Below are 12246 nucleotides of genomic sequence, written 5' to 3'. Positions count from 1 at the left end.
CTGCATTTCCTTCAGTCTTGGGTGAACGAATGTGGTTGGTTGCCCTGCCTGTTTCATCCCCTGTATTTCACGTAAGAGAGACTAGTAATGTTACGCATCCCATATGGTTGTTATAAAATCATTCATAAGTGCTAAGAAAGTGCTGAATCAAAGTTCTCTTTTATTATATGACAGGTTCAATACAGGTTAAAAGAAAGCGCTTGTTGAAGACTTACTGGTCAAAGCAAAATGAAGAATTGACAATTATCTTAGTTCACAGTTGACACCTTTAGAGCAAAGACACTTCTCTACAACAGGGATTTCTCTAGGTAGCCAAGGCAGGGTTACCCAAGAGCACCTGGGCAGTCTGTGGTGTACCTGGGCCATGCCACCAATGAATCAGTTCACCAGCACATATTCAGCCCCGGGCATGAACTGAGAGGGGCTGGCAGTCCCAGTGGTCCCTGATGGTGGCCTGCCGAGAAGGCCTGCTCCCCTCATTCAATGAGGAACTGCTCTGAGTGACTCTGCAGAGCTCGGCATGGCTACAAAGCATTTTTCCGTGTGGCATCCCAGCCTTCACATCAGTCCTGTGAGGGAGGCAGGGAAGATGTAGTTAAAAGTCTTTGCATTGTTACACAGCAAGAAATGACAGAATGGGGATTAAGATGTATAGATTCTGGGCTACTTTCTGTGAGCGTGTGAGTGTGTGTGGTGTGGTGGATGGAATATATGGATTTGTTTGGTGTGTATGTGTGGTGTGTGTGTGTGAAGAGTGTAGGGAATGTGTGGATGCGTGGTACATGGTATGTGTTGTGTGGGGTGGTGTTGGGATATGTATGTATGGCTTGTGTGTTATGTATGTGTTGTGTGTTGTGCAGTGTTTGGGCTGTGTGTGTGTGTGTTTGCATGTGGTTTGTGTGTGACACATGTTGTGTGGGGGGGTGTGTATCTGTTGCTTTTACAAATCCTTCATATAGTGAATGAATTTTAAAAAAGAAGAAACAGGAAAAAGAAAAAGCTACTTTCTAGCTACTTGAGAACTTAGCCCCTCCTTCAGGAACAAAAGTGAAGTTTGAAGAATTTATGTGTGAGCTGTAAAATCTCCCAGATCTCTCTTCAGCCAGGGATTTTTTTTTTTCTACTGTGTCTCCTCAAATTTAGGCGCCATTGATTGTTATATTCCTGGAGAACCTGATTTCTTAGAAGCATTGTACTTCCAGGATCCTTTAGAGAAAACAAACAAACAAACATGTCTAAGACCCAAGGAATAATTTACTAATGGTGGAACTTCATGCCCACTGACCGGCAGCGAAGTACATGTTTGGAAAGGGTGCATTTCCATACCACTCTCTCCTCAAGGTAGTTGTCAAAAGCCAGTTCTTGTTTCATCTTCTCAGTCGAAACTTCCTCAGATAATTATCCTGTCCAAATCCCATCTTTCATTCATTCTGACAAGAATCTTCTCATAACTTCTTGTGAGGTGCACACACTTATGGCCTATTTGTAACATGTGTGCAAGTGTGAGTTATTTGCTTGTGTGTGAGAGACAGAGAGATTCCTGAATGAGCACCATGAATCCTTAGCTCCCCATGTAGCTGATAATGCTCATTTAATGTCCATAGTAATCTAAATAGGAAATGCTATTATCTTTATATTACAGAGGAAGTAGATGGAGCACAGAAAGGTGAAATAACTCAGTCAGGTTCCCCACAATCTTGAAATGAAATGAGACACTGGGATTTGGCCCTGGCAGACTGGCTCCAGAGATCTGTTTCTGACATGTGCTATGACATCCCCTTAGCACAAGGGCAGATGTAGAGATTGATGTCTTCAAAAGTCCTCCAGGGTGGATCAACTTCCTGATTACAATGACAAATGTAATACCAGTTCATGCTCTCACTAAGGTCTCAAGGCTAAAAAGACCTTAGACAGAACTAATAATATGCTCTAAAGGCAAATAAAATCCTTGACAGGTGTCTGGGTCGCTCAGTCGGTTAAGTGTCTGCCTTAGCTCAGGTCATGATCCTAGGGTCATGGGATCGAGTCCCACACTGGGCTCCCTGCTCAGCGGGGAGCCTGCTTCTGCTTCTGCCTGCTGTTCCCCCTGCTTGTGCTCTCTCTGTCTGTCAAATAAATAAATAAAATCTTTTAAAAAAAATAAAGGCAATAAAACCCTTGGAACATGAGGTGAGAGTAGTTATATTCAAAGGTCCACAAAATGTGTAAAAATGTATGCCTCACATCTCTTCCTGGTCTCTGAGCTTCATTTCCTAATTTGTAATGTAAGGACAGGGCACATGCCTTGTCTACTTGACAGAACCATCATGAAGCTCTGAGAAAAGAACCCATGTTGAGACCATAACAGTAAAGTGCAAAATAGTATTAATATTCACAACAGCCATAAAGTAATGCAGCATATAAAATTCAGCCTGCTGCTTCATAAATTTTACCTAAAATTGATATGCTAGCTATAATATTCATTAAACATTTAATTAGCAAGACTGTTCTTTTTAGATTTAAAAGGGTTATTTGGGAGATGATTTCGATAATCCAGGCCTCTTAAAAAGCTATTCAGGAAAGTTTGAACTCCTGCCTCTTTTTTCCATAATAAATTTCTCTCTACTAAGCAGAGGTATCCAAAAACATTCCATTAACCTTTGCACTGTGCTCAAAGTTTGGTTTTTTCTTTTCTTTTTTTTTTCAAAGTAACTACTTTGAAATTTTCACTAGCTTCTATTAGGGAAGGTCCTTTGTCTGCTACCCCTGCCCCCTGCCATCTCAAGGATAATTTGACATCAATTCTGAAAAGTGACCTCAAAGTCATCTCCATAAGTCAGGGGATTTGTTTAAAGCAGGCCGATGTAATCATTACTTAACACAGTATCTGGCATTTAATAAGTGTTCAAATGTACCTCTTGAAGGAATGGACAGATGGATAGATGGATGGATATGGAAGGATGGATGAGAAGCTCCCAAAGGGCAAGTATGGTAAGGCATAGCCATACCTTCTGCTTCAGTGATGGTTGCTGAGGGGTACAGGGATATTCTGGGATGATCTGGACTGACTTAGGGCAGTATGTCAGAAAAAAAGCTATTTTCTCCTGTTTGGTTCCTCCCTGAATCACAGCCCAGCCAGAAACATTAGAACTAAGCTTTCAAATTAGCACTTCAGGATCTCTTAAAAAGTATTAAAATGTAGGTATCTATTTAGGACCAAAAGAATTAACATTTATTGAGTGCCTACTCTATGCCAAACACAGTACTTTGTTTTTTATGTCTGTTAACTCATTTAATCTTCAACCTTATGAGGGAGAAATTATGAACATCATTTATCTTGTGCTAAAGGAGATTACATTCTCTGCCCAAGATCACACAGTGAAAGATGGTAAAAGCAGGTATCTACTAGTTTTATTTGCCCCACATCCCTTCTTTCTACCTGCTCTGAAAATGAATATTTCCTCTTATCCTTTCCTACTCATTTGGGTTCTGGTGGGACTACTCCTCTTCTAGACAGAACAGAGGCCGTATGACCAAGACTCAGTTAGTCATACCACTTGTCTCTGTGGCCCAAATGATAGAACCCAAGTTGAGCATATGACCCAAGTCTGACTGATGAGACAACCCCCTCACTTCCGCTAACCTGCAGTGTCCCAGCCTGCCTGTTTTGCACCTGCACAGGATGGTGAGGTCCAGATCAGGCCATCCATCCGAGGACCCTGCCTTCACTGGTAGACTCAGTCATTGTGCAGAATGTGAAGTGGAACCCAGTTCAGCATACACATACCCCTTGCAAATCAAAATAGGATTCAGAAAAGAGCAGAAATTGTCATATAGTCCTTTTGGCCTTGGCTGTAAAAGCTTGGGGACATCGTTTGGTGGCTGAATCCTCAAGTCCATGTGAAAATATGGGGCAGCCAGTCCAGAACTTGCAGCTATAAATGGCCAAAATTTTACATAAGCATCTTCTTTTTCCAACTCAAACCCCCCCCATGCACAAAGTAGCTGTAAAACTTGTCTATCTTTTTTTTTTTAATTTGCCTATCTTTTTAAACCAAGAAGCTAATGCAAGATGAGAATTAAAAGAGGCTCCCCTTGGACTCTCACAGCAGCTGGGATTGCACAGTTATCACCTGGTGCAGACTCCTTAGTGACCAGTGCACTACTCTGACCAACATTTGGTGTAAGTCAAAGGCTCAAATGCAGACATTTCTTCTACTTTCAAACAGCTGGAATTACTGAAACATCCGCCTAGAACCCTACTGCCTTTCTGACTTCACCAATTTCCTCCTGAAAAGAATTTTATCTCAGAACTGCAGTGAGGATACTGAACATAAATATATATAATTACTCTACATTAATATAATTAGTCTGCCTCTCTCCTGATCCAGAAATGGTTGTCCATTTTTAGCTGCTAATGGTTGGAATTATTTATGTCCATTTGTTCAATGACTAAAACTGGAGTCATAAAAAAAAAAAAAGGATGCAGAGATATTACCACAGAAAGGTCTCTTTCATCTTTTCTGTCCCCCTGCTTCAGTCCGGGTTCCATCTCCTGCTTTCTTGGGGATTGAGTCTGGTAGGTTAGGGGAGATTAGATTCACACAAGGTACTCTGTCCATTTATTCTCTTTGATGAATTACCAGCAAGCTGACAAGACAAAGTACTTTGGTTGTTCTAAAGCTGACAACTCCATCCCCATACCAGAACCAGTGCACCTGTCCCTCTGTACATGAGCAGGGTCACATTCTAGAACAAATGCATGCCTACTCAGGATTATGCATTCATTATGTCTCCTCTACTGGCCTAGATCCTGTGGCTACTTGGAATCTCAGACACTCTAAAAATTATACATATCATTCACATTCATACATTCAAAAATCAAAAAGTAGATGCGTATGTATATATTCTGAAATACAAAAACAAGAGTAGATGTAAGAGAATCACATATAAATATCTTCTTATTTATAACTTGCAGGAAATAAAGCTTTTCTTGTAGCTTCTGCTGATCTCTCTACAACAGCCACCACATGGAACCCATTGTGTCCAGTGCTGCATTTTTTTGTATAGATATCATTTCATTATTACAAATCAGTGAGATGAGAGTAAGTATGCCCATTTTATAAAAGGGAAGACTGAGTCTAAAGAAAGTTTAAAAACATGTCCAGCTAATGATGATGGATATGGAATCAAACAAACCTGGATTTGAATCCTATCTCTGCAACTTACTAGCCTCGTAGTCATGGCCATCAATCTCACAGCAAGCCTGAGGTAGGTATCTGTTCCCACTGTAAGAGCAGCCCTTTAGAAAACAATTAATTTTATCAAATTTGCATAGGACCATTTCTCTAATACAAGCAAGATGCAGAATGGCTTAATCTGCTTGTCTCCAAAAACAGGAGTCTTAAACTGTCATCTTTATTGCCTTCTTGATGCAAAGGGGAAAAAAATGACTTAGTTGTGATTAAAATAAGTATAGCAATTAATTTGGGCACAGTTCCCATCCAATAAGTGTGAAAGAGCATGCTTGCCAATGTATGATTGCAACAGTGCTATTTTGAGAAAGGGGTTGGAAAGGATGTTCTTCCAGGAGGTAGGTCTGCTTTGGTCTGTCCTAAAAGCCTAACATGTCTCTATCACTCATTCTCAGTCTGGATTCTCTTTGGAGGGGTAGATTTCCAAGCAGGTACCCCTGTACCTTACTTCCAATTAGAAGAGGAGCTACATCTGTGTGTAAGACAGTGAGAGTAAGACACACAGAGAGAGAAGCATGCATATGACTCTGGAAAGCCAATTACTAGTTGTATGACCTTAGACCAGTGTTTGTCACATATCTAGTGCTTAATAATTTTTTTTTTATAATAAAGGGTTGTTTTTTTTTTTTTTTTTTTTTTAATGAAGGGCTTTTTTCATAAGAAGGGTGCATTTTAAGAGTATAGGATCTGGAGTCAGATTGCCTGCGGTTGAATGCCAGCTTTATCTCCTTCTAACTGTGTGACCCCAAGGAAGTTGTTTAACCTTACGTGTCCAATATTCCTCCATGAAGAATGCTGCTGTATTGAGCACTGTGAGGACTAAATGAGATGTAAAGAACACTAAGAAGTGTGACTGAGATATAGTAAGTACTTAATAAAGTTAGTTTTAAAATAGCTGTTACCAAGCCCTAGAAATTGAGCCTGTAAAAGGTACACATATAGCCTGAATGTTAACTTGGAAAAACTTTCCACTGGACCCCAGACCCTATTTCATCTTGCACTTGTCACCCACACTCTGACAGCACCAGTTCCCACAGATACCAGCAAAGGCAGGTTCTCAACACTGACATAATGAAGGGGGAGCCCTTTGAAAGAACTATCATCCCTTCCTTCCTCCCCTGCATGTTCACCACCCCCACCACTGCCAGATGTGACCTTCAACACCAGATGGAAAATGCCCCAGATGGGAAGTAGGGGCGCACTGGGAGGGTTGCTCTCCATAAGCTTTATGCCTTCTCTGATTTACATGGAGAGAGGGCAGTACTGACATTCACTCTTGCTCATAGATTATCTTTATCATGACTCAGTCAGCCCTGCAGGTGAGGAGTGCTCAGGATGACCTCGCACCCTCTTTCTCATGTTACCGGAGGTGGTGACAGTGAAGCTTCCTCTTGGTAAAGACACTTGCTACTCCTTCAACTACAAAAATAATAGGGCAGGTGCATGATCATGGATTTCTCCAGCAAATCCCAGGCCTTGGATGATTGGCACACAAGAGAGATACTGGGGGTGCACACAGAAGAAAGACCACGTGAGGACACAGTGAGAAGATGGACATTTGCAAATCAAGGGACAAAGCCTCAGGAGAAACCAGCCCTGCTGACATCTTGGTCTTGGACTTTCACTTCCAGAACTGTGAGAAATAAATTTCCATTGTTTAAGCCACCCAGTCTGTGGTATTTTGTTATAGCTGCCTAAGCAGACTTATACATCTACAATGAAATACAGATTTTCTCAAGGTAGTTGGGACCTTGATAAACTAAAATCCACAGATAAGGTGAGAGTAACAGAGAAGAGGCAGATCACCAGGGGCGGTTGGAGGATGATGAATTATGGTTGCTTTGCATGGTCCCTGCCTAAAACGAGAGAAATAAATTGAGGACCTCCCTAATTCCCATTCTTTCCTAGAATGATGGGAAATCATATGCTATGTGGTCATTTAAAAAAAAATAAATAAACCTGGAGTAAATTCATATTATGTTCCAGGCACTGCTTAGCTGCCGAGATTACAAAGATCAATAAAATATCCTCCATGGTCTAGTGAAAGAAATGTTAAATTTTATTGTTTGCATTTGTTTACAAGGCCACATGCTGTAATTAGATAGTCTGATATTTCTTTTACATTGTTATCTTTCCCTTAACCTGTATTCACTCACCAGATATTACAATAGGTATATTTTAGCATGTCTAATACATACTAAATACAGGGATGTGTTTCAGGGTTCTGCACATGGCCCTGCCTTACTGGATATTTAATTTAAACATTGACCTGAGGAAAGATGTGGAATGCATCCTAATGTCTCCTACGGACACAGGAAGCTGAGAACAATAGTGAACACCCAGGGAGACAGAATCAGGATTCAAAAAGATCTTGATTTCTTGGGAAAATGGTCCAACTAATTTGGTGAACTTGATTTAGGATAATATCCTGTATTAGGATAAAGAACAAGCAGCTTTAGCCTCCGCTGAGTTGGGGAGTGGGAAGGAGCCTTGTTTGTCAGCATGAGAACAAACCTAGATCTTTGAACCATCCTGTGTTTCCTTCTCTGCCTCTTTCTGTCCCTTTGCTACACTTTCTCCCTCCCATTTCTAGGCTCGTTTCATCGGTAGGGCTCATACTATCAGTGATCTTCATGACCACAACCTTGGTTTTCCTTTTCACATGTGAGATTTCTCCCCAGTCAGCGTCAATGCCAAATGGTTTCAATCCTGATCACTCTGCCTGGCTCCACTGGAAAGCATCCACACAAGGTTCACCCAGGGCCCTCATAAACCTCAATGCAGAGGACACTGAGGGTAGATAGTGAATGGCTGAAAATTATAAGGTACAGCTAAATAAATGGTAAAGAACAAAAGTAGAAAGTCAAAATTTATTTGGGTCAACAAAGCTAACTTGAAAGCAACTCAGGACATTACCAAGAGATAGACTCTATTCATCCCAGAAAGAAACCCAACAGATAAGAGAGGAAACCAAGAGCAAGATGGGATTCAATTTAAACAAACAAAAAAACAAACAAATAAGCAAACAAAAAGAGTGCTCAAAATTGAATTTGATTACCTCATCAAGTACTGAGCTCTCTGTTATTGGAGGTATTCAAGTTGAGGCTGCAAGACAACGAGCAAGGGCTTGCAAGGAGGATTCTTACATTGGATAGGAGGTAGGTCTGAATGACCTCCAATGTCACTTCTAAATTTTGGACTCTCTTCTAACCTAGTTGGACTCTAATTTGGAACTAGGCTGGAGTGGAAAGTGCAAACTCCTATATATGGGCTTATTTTGCCACCTTTTTAGAGAGCTAGTGAAATTTATACATAGCTCAAATGTCAATTTTAGGCACCCACAGCTGCTGGGTAGAAATCTCAGATCCTGCTGAAGAAAAAGAGAACCCAGCTGCCTAGACTCATCACCCTTTTGTGTGCCAAGGTCACGGTCACCTTGTAATTAGCACTGACCTTCAAAGAAAAGCAACCTCTCTCTTCTGTGACATGAAGCTTAGAATTCTCAGTGGGCAGAAAAAGGGCCAACACTTTGAAATGGTTGGAATTTGTGTAAGTTAAGAGAACCTTTGATCATCATGGGTGAGCCTGAGTATCTACTATGGCCATTCTAGCTGCTTGAAGGCAAATCCTTGAGGAAAGGCCCCACTTGGGCTGTGGTGGCTGGTCCATGTAAGCACCTAATCAATGCAAACTGTGAAGGGAGGATGTGAAATCTTCCTCCATATTAAATTTCATGTTTTAGCAGAAGCAGAAGGGTTTTAGAGACCATTTAACTATGGGGCCATGTCCCTGCAAATAGGGACAGTGGCTGACTCTTGTCTCACACTAGATACTTGCCTGGGTAGTGGCTAAGGAGCAGAGAGACTGGGAAGAGCTCCCAGTGGAGAGTAGGAAACCTGAGAACCTGCTGGGTTTCCACACATACCCCGCTCACAGCCTGAGTCCTCTCTCATGCCCTGACATTCCCCTCAGAGGTTGTTTGCGGCTTAGGAGAGACACTTATCTGCTAGCCTTCCCTTACCCTTCCTTGGGCTTTGGTTTCTTTGGCTATAAAATGTGGGGGAAAAAAATGATTTCCCTGCTTTAAGTTGTTGTTTAACCAAAGTGGGTTATTACCAGTAGTCCATGGTTGGCAACATATACAATTTTGCCTATGTGAAAGGATTTGTAATTTTTTTTAATATTTTTTTTCTAAGTCACGGCAACAAAATTGAGCCATTCTGTGTTGCCAGGCACTTGGCCAAAGTGAGATCTAATTTAACTTTCTCAAAAATCCCTGTGTGGGAGAGATCATTACTTTCATTAGGATGAAGCAACTATATAGCCCAGAGAGGTTAAGCCTGAATCTCTAGGTCACTCAGCTAGCAAATGGCTGAGCTGGGAGAAGATCCCACAACCTTCCACTGTTTGAAGAAGTGAATTCAAGGCCACATTAAAAACAAAAACAAACACAAAAACAACAAGTTGTAATAGTCAGGGTTTGTTCCCCCTCTTATCCTTTTGATTCATGTTGCCTTTAAGTTGCCAAAAAACAAAAACAAAAAGACCCCAAAAACCTGCTGTTGGTTTCTGTTGAAACAGCTCCTCCCCCAAGTCTCTGTGATCTTGGCAAGGGTGCCAGTCTGAAATCTACAAAGCTGTCCTACCACTTCATGCTGCTTCTCATCTGTGACAGTTTCAGGAATCAGCAGGACCCACACCTGTCTTTTTCTTTTCAAAGCAGTTAGCAGGAAAGTGGCAAATGCTCCCATCCCCTCTTCCACTGCTGGCTGGGACTTGTTTTCTCATCCGTGTATTTAGAGATTTCAGAACTCCAAGGCCTTTGCGGTGCCTTCAGAGTGAATTCCACAGGCCCGGTATCAGAAGCAGAGAGGGAGGGAGGGAAAGGAGAATTCTCCCCACAGCTTAGTGCTGATATCTCTGTCCCTGAGCAGGCAAGTGTAGAGGTAGCAGCAACACCTGGGCTGGCCAGCAGGTGCCATCATCCTGCCCCTTGGAAGCACTGTGTTCAAGGCATCTTCAATAGATCTTGGGAGGGGCAGAGGGAGTCAGAGAGTAGTTTTATGTTCACTGCATTTCCCTCAGTTCCTCCTCTTTACGTCTTCTAGAGACCTCCAGCATTTACCAGAGACCTCTGTGGTTAGGTGGATTCTGAACTCACTGTCCTCTCGCCCAGAACTTTAAAAGTGGGACGATACTGCCCCGGACAGGGTGACTGAGGAGCCTGAGGCAGGTGGACAGCTGGCTCTCAGGACCCAGAAGAGCTCAGAGCACCTGGTTTGGGATCTATAGAAAGCACATCAGGCACAGGAGCCAGAACACTTGGGGCCCAGACTGTAAGCCACGTTGTCTATCTTGGCAATCTGGACCAGCAAGCCTGAATGGCCAACCAGAGAGCAGGTGTAACAGACTAAAATGAAGGCTTGTCCGTCATAGGAGGATCTGGGAGGGAAGAGCTTCCCTTTTCTCACCCCCTCAAATGGCTAAATGAAACATGTTCAAACTTATTGGCATCCTCAAATCAACCCCTTAATCTTGAATGGTGGCTAGAAAGATGTTGAGTTTCACTGCTTTTTCTTAAGGGTGTCATCTGACCCCCTTGAATAAAAATATCCTCCTGTCTAAGGATGCCTCACATGGCCCCCTCCTCACACTGCATGCTCCTGATCTGGTCTGGTTCTTCCTAAACTCATTCCTGACATTCATCCACCTGCCCCATAAGCCACACGCTCATTCCACCTCCCTAAATGCTGCTCTCCTCCTCACATGCCCTCCACCACTTCCTATCTCCTACTGTTTTAAGGCCAAGCTCTTCTATCAGTTAAGGTCCTTTCCCATCTGGCCCCACCTGCCTTTCCAACTTGATTTTCCAACTTGTTTTATTTTAGTTCCTCTGTGTGTGTGGGAGGAGGAGGCATGTGTGTCTGGGAAAGTCTTCTCGGAGGAGCTGGCTTTGGAGTGGTGTTCACTTCTAGCAGTGGTAGGAGGCCGTGCAGCCCTGCTCTTGCCTGCAGGACCTGCTGAGTGAAAGGGGACCCCTTGCTTGCTTGGGGGGCAGGGAGTTAGCCAGTGCATCACCATGTAACTGTCTCTTCCTATAGGCACTACAGAAACTCAATAGATGCTCTCATACTAATACATGAATGAATACCACCAGGATAGGGAAAGGAGAAAGGGAGAAGTAAAGAGAGGGGAGGAGCATATTAAGCACACTGGGGAGTGATTTGTGCAGTCTAAACACAATACCTGTAGATTTCATAATACAAAGAGCAGAACGTACAACCAGGCACAATATCTTCTTACCTGGTAGAGATCAGCGGGGAAGGAATCAGAAAGCTTTGTGGGGGCTTTGGTTACAAAAGGCTGTGAAATACTGCAAGTTATCCGGAAAAGCGCCAGATGAAAGGATTAACTACAGGGATAGTTCAAGTTCAAATCCCAGCTTCTTACTTAAACCCCAAGCAGTTTTTTGCTGGTGACCTTAGGAAATTTCTGAGACTTTCTACATTTCATTTACTTATTCATGTATGTGTGTGTTTTGTTTTATAAATCTGTGTGAGGAGAAATAGCGACCATTTCTTAGGGTAGTTGTGGGGATAACATTGGATAATACACACAGAGCACTGGGAATAGAGTTTTGGCCCATGGTTAAGTGTTCGATATATCAGTAAACCTTGGGCGATGGCATTATGTTACTATTATTGACTGAATTAACTTTCAAACAGAAGTGAAGGCTTATGGTTTAGAACTACCTCTTCCTATGTCCAGTCCTCTTTTCTCTGCAGTTGTTTCTGTCTCCAAGGGCTGCAACCAACTCTCTCACCGTTGGTAATTCCATTCTGCTCAATGGCCTTTAAACCAATTGTCAGAAAGCAGATGAGGAACAACTTCTAGGAAGAGAAGGACATCATGTCCTGTCTCTCAAAGTATTGTAGCCTGCCCTCTGCCAGCCAGTGGGTCACATATACCTTCTGCTCTTAACTCTAGGATGACATTTTAGCTTGATTCAGAG

This window comes from Enhydra lutris, unplaced genomic scaffold (genome assembly GCF_002288905.1).
Source record: "Enhydra lutris kenyoni isolate GAN:26980312 unplaced genomic scaffold, ASM228890v2 scaffoldscaffold34, whole genome shotgun sequence".
NCBI classification, from domain to species: Eukaryota; Metazoa; Chordata; class Mammalia; order Carnivora; family Mustelidae; genus Enhydra; species Enhydra lutris.
The sequence above is the reverse complement of the archived record's forward strand: the minus strand, read 5'-3'. Positions refer to the sequence as shown.